Source organism: Mus pahari, chromosome 3 (assembly GCF_900095145.1).
Source record: "Mus pahari chromosome 3, PAHARI_EIJ_v1.1, whole genome shotgun sequence".
NCBI classification, from domain to species: domain Eukaryota; kingdom Metazoa; phylum Chordata; class Mammalia; order Rodentia; family Muridae; genus Mus; species Mus pahari.
This window is the reverse complement of record NC_034592.1, coordinates 45,832,876-45,838,160: the sequence shown is the minus strand read 5'-3', so window position 1 is coordinate 45,838,160 and position 5,285 is coordinate 45,832,876.

Here is a 5,285-nt window from a genome sequence, read left to right as displayed (position 1 = left end):
GTACTAGCCTGCAATCCCAGCACTCAGGATGCTATATAGGAGGAACATGTTTTTGGAGGCCTCCCTGCGTTACATAGCAAGACCCTGCTCAAACCAGCCTGGACTACGTGGTGATTTCAAGGCCAGCTAGGCTACATAGCAAGACATTGTTTAAAAAAAAAAAAAAAAAAAAAAAAAGAAAGAAAAGAAAAACAATCTCTTTCAGAGGCCAGGACGGGTCAAGATGCGTCATTCATAATTACTGTACTTATGTTCAACACCATAGGATTAGGCTAATCTCTGGGACTGATGGATACACCATGAGCTTCTATGCTATGTCACACTTATGCTATGTCCAGCAGTACTACCAACCTGGGTCTACATACCCTATACCAGGACTGACACAAGAGAGACCATGGGGTGTAGGATGTAGGGTGGTGTGGGGTGTGGGGCATACTAAGGATGCATGCTGTTGAGGTGGGCTCACTGGCTATCTCTTCACTAGCTGGAGTAGAAGTCAAACAGACTGGAGCTGTATGCATCCTCTTAGCAGTGGAGCAGTTCCAAGGGTCTGGTTAGAATTGACACAGGTGAAACTCGGGCCTACCTTGCTAGCACACCAGCCTCTGCCTAATGCCAGGGCCAGCCTAGAGGAATGTGTCAAGGAGCTTCAGTTTCTGCTATGGCTGGCTCTTGTCACAGTGGGCCTATGTATGACTGGGCTCCGGGTGCTAGCTTTCATGTTCTTCTCTGTAGGAATTCTAGTTTTGCTCTGCTGCCCAAGGTTGTGGGGGGAATAGAGGACGCTGTCAACTTTCTGGCTTAGCTCAGTTGTATTGACTTATACATAGATATTGGCTTGAGGAGAGGGGTTGTGGAGCTTTGCCAAGCACTGGATTTCATTCTGATGGGCCTGGTACTGTGTTTCAAATCTCAGGGCTGAATTTTTCTTCTCTTTGCCCTTTCCAAGTAAAATGTGTTTCTTTCGGTCCAAGAGGTTGAAGACATTCCTCTCCCCAGCCTCCTTCAGAACATTTTTCACTTTGTTATACTAAAAGCAGGTCTCTGCCCTGATTTCCTTAGGTCTTATGGAGGGGGGTATTTTGATGTCTGAACAGCTGTGTTCCCTGGGTCTTTGGATGGAAGATGATTCCTGGAGGACTCTACTTATCTTCTCATTTACTACTTTTCTGTTTCAGAAGAAACTACTAAACTAACTTTATTGTTACATTTATTTATATATTTTTCTGTGTGTGCTGGGGGGGGGGGTGGAAGGGGATGGAGAGGCATGCCACAGAACATGCATGGAGGTCAACAGACATGTGGGAGTCAATTCTCTCCTTCTACCGTGTGGGGCCAGGGATGGGACTCAGGCTGCCAAGTTTGGTGGCAAGTATCTTTGTCCACTTAGCCACCTCAGCAGTGCCTAAACCAACTTTAAGAACTCTGTGACGTTCTGCATTGCCACCAGCAGTGAACAGACAGGCGTTCCTGTTCCTTCACATTCCCATCAGCATTTGCTGTTGTCAGTGTGGTTTGGGTCACTCTAGCAAGTGTGTAGTGGCATCACACTGTTGTTTTAATGTGAAATTCCCAGATGGCATATGATTGATGTCTTCTTTTCATATTTGTACCTACCATGGCTATATATATATTTTTTTTTCCAGTGAGGTGTAGGAAGATCTTGACCATTTTTAAATCATTTAAATTATTGTGGAGTTTCAAGAATCCTTTTCGACAACTCTTCTTAATCAGTTGTGTGGTTTGCCAGTATTTTCCCCAGTCCGGGGCTGATCTTCTGTTCTCTTGCTATTATCTTCTGCAGAATACAAAATTTTAATTCGAGGTCAACATATGACCTAAATGGCAATGCCTGACTAGCTTGGCGAATTCTCTAATCCCTCACTGTACGCAGGGGATGGCACTGGGACTCTGATGACACCAACCAGAGTCAGGATCTCTGTTTTACCGGCTTAATGACAAGAATCGAGCCTTGCCTTCTCCGCCTGTAAGATGTTTCTCTCTGTTTCAGGAGAGTGATACTATGGGTTATTATCTTTCCAGCCTTCCTCAGGACATCTTTTCACAGTAGTACTTTGTTATACCAAAAGCAGCTCCACAAACCTCAGCCAAGGTTTGCAGAGGGACCAGGTAGCTAGCTACAGTTTGAAGCAGGATCCTTAGGAACTCCTTTTCTCTCATTTTTACCCAAGGGAGAAAAACCTGCTTGCTGTGTCTGGCACTTCACCTTTGGTCTCTCCAGCTATTCTCTGCTTCTCTAGATCTTTCCTTCAACGGGTCTTAGGAAGCTGACCCAGGGGAAGGGGCTCTGCAGGAGGGACCAGCAGCTTGTGGCCTTTATACTCAGGTCTGTTCTTCTTTCTGTGGGTTCAGGTTCCCTTTTGTGTCTAGGCTTCAAACCTCCATGGGGCAAAGATGAAAGACTGTTTCATCTTCTCCTATATGCGAAGAGGAACAAAAGATGAATTTTCTTGGCTGCCTCATATCATGGAGCCCTGGGAACCCTGCAGGAGAACAGAGCATGGATTATAGATAAAGTTTAAATCCATTTTTTTTTTTTGTTGCAGGAATTAGGTGGCTTACAAATGAAAGCAATATCTGTGGTTGGACAATGACTACCTTGGGGCCCCTATGGCTTTAATGAAATTCTATAGATCAAAAATCTTTAAGATCCTCTGAGGCAAGAATGTATAAGCTGACCTCTTCTCTGCTGGAGCCCAGGCAGGGATGGGAGAGGAAGCCGCTGACGGGCAGGCAGAGCTCACAGGGAGTGCAGCCCCACCTTGGGGAGTCAGTCCGGAGCAGAAGACACAACATTGCCTCTAATTCTCTCAGGGATGTGTGAAGAAGGAAGCAAGTGTCCCAGTTATCTAAAGTAGTGGTCCTTGAAGGGTGGTATGGATCCCGGGGTGCAGAGGTTGCTTTCAGGGAGTTCACAAAGTCAAAACTAATACCCTCTTGTCATCTTTGCTTTTCTACTTTATTCTGTCATGAGCACATAGGGGTGCTGTGTGGAGACCTCATGACCTACAGCAGATAGCAGAAGCAGAAGAGAGAATCTAGCTGAACATGAATGAGATGCCCCAGAATAAAACAAATACAATTGTCTTACTGAATTGTAAAATACAGTTATTTTTCATAAATGGGTAATTTACAGTGACTCTTTATGACAGTGGTGACTTATACTGGGTCTAGTTTAGTAAATGAAATTTTAAGTTTAGGGTTTTAACCTTTCTTCCTTTTTCTCTCCCTTGCTTTGTTGAAAAATCTAACCCAGTGCCTTGTATGTGGTAAGCAACAAGTCTTTCAGTAAAGCTGTGCTGCCAGTTCTAGAGTTTTCATGTCTAAGATAAATACAAATACAGAGAACACTCATCCACAAAAGTCCTCTGGGGAACAATTGAAGTGACCTAGTGTATGGAGCACACATGTCATTAGTGTGTCTCTGGGCTACATTATGTAGCCATACTTGCCTGCTACAGGATAAATAAATGAATTCAGATTTTTCAGTTAGACTATTCAAAACTTCAAATTTAGTCCAAGAAGGTATATTTGAATTAAATGAGCACACTTGTAAGTGAGAAAAAGAACTCTCACATGTGAGTCTGGGGAAATAACTTTTTATATACTCATAGCTCAGAAACAGTGTATTTCTGAATCGGGTATTTACTGCATGTCTTCTCAGAGCCGCCAATGTGAACTTTAAGGCATTGTGAATCTCTGTTGGAAATAGACTAGGTTGTACTTTGCAGACTCACTTAGCCATAAACCTTCTTTTGGGGATATCAGTTAGACCGAAGTGTGTAAGGAACACACTGGGAAAATGCTGAATGTGGCTGAACAATGAGCTGGTTTGAGGGTGCAGGCCATGAATCCTATTGAGAAGCACACTTACTTGGTTGAGTAAGTATCTTAGCTACTTTTCTATTGCTGTGGCAAAACGCCATGATCATGGCAACTTATAGAAGAAAGCATTAAATTTGGGACTTGTGGTTCCAGAGGGTTAGAGTGTCCATGACCATCATGGTGGCAGGAAACATGGCATCAAGCAGGCATGACATTGGAGCAGTAGCTGAGAACTTACATATGATCCAAAAGCATTAGCCAGAGGCAGAGAGAGAAAGAGAAAGAGAGAGAGAGAGAGAGAGAGAGAGAGAGAGAGAGAGAGAGAGAGAGAGAGAACACAAATTGGGAATGCCATAGGCTTTTGAAACCCCAAAGCCCATCCAACAAGGCCATACCTCCTAATCCTTTCCAGACAGTTCCACCAGCAGGGGACAAAGCATTCAGACGGTAAATCTATGGGAACCATGCATTCTCATTTAAACCCCCACAGCAAGGGGCCAACGGCTGGTTGCACTTTGTACTCGGGGATGTGCAGAAATGAGTTCAGTGGGGAGCGATGCAGATTGGGAAGAATCCCCAACCTGATGGTGAGTAGTAAGGTGGAGGTTGGGGACCCCCTCCCCTACCTGAGGCAGACCTAGAAGCTTTCTAGATTTAATCAGAAGCACAGGATCCTGGAGATGGTAAGGTAGAGCTGCTCATGGGACATCATGCTACAAAAGTTGGGGAGCTGTGTTTGACCTACCACATTGGCGGGAGTATCAGTGGCAATCCCACCTAGGTCAGGAGAGGATGGAACACCACAAAGCCGCTGACTGGACTCCTGGTCCTCCTTTCTGGTGCTCAGCAGGCTGACAGTTGCTAACCCTATAGCCTGGCACTCTACCACTCGCATAGGTTACTTAGATCCCCTTTGCTGATCTTTCTCATCTCTGGATGAAATCAAGACAATGGAATTCTATGCAAAGACTTTGCTTATTGTTTTTTTTTGTTGTTGTTAGTCACCTGGCTAGAGGGCACCCACTCTTTTGTGTTTTATTCCCATGTATAAGAACATTGGTAGGCTACTCTGGGAGGTCGCCCTCTCTGATTTCTCGGGTCTCTCTTGTGGACTCCCTGCTTGTTTGGGAAGTGTGCTGGCTAGTTTTATGTTAATTTGATGCAAGTTATAGTTATCAGAGAGAAGAGAGCCTCAACTGAGAAAATGCCTTCGTAAGATTAGGCCCTGGAACACATGTTCATAGCAGCCTTATTTATAATAGCCAGAAACTGGAAAGAACCCAGATGTCCCTCAATAGAGGAATGGATACCGAAAATGTGGTACATTTACACAATGGAGCACTACTCAGCTATTAAAAACAATGAATTTATGAAATTCTTGGGCAAATGGATGTATCTGGAGGATATCATCCTGAGCGAGGTAACCCAATCACAAAAGA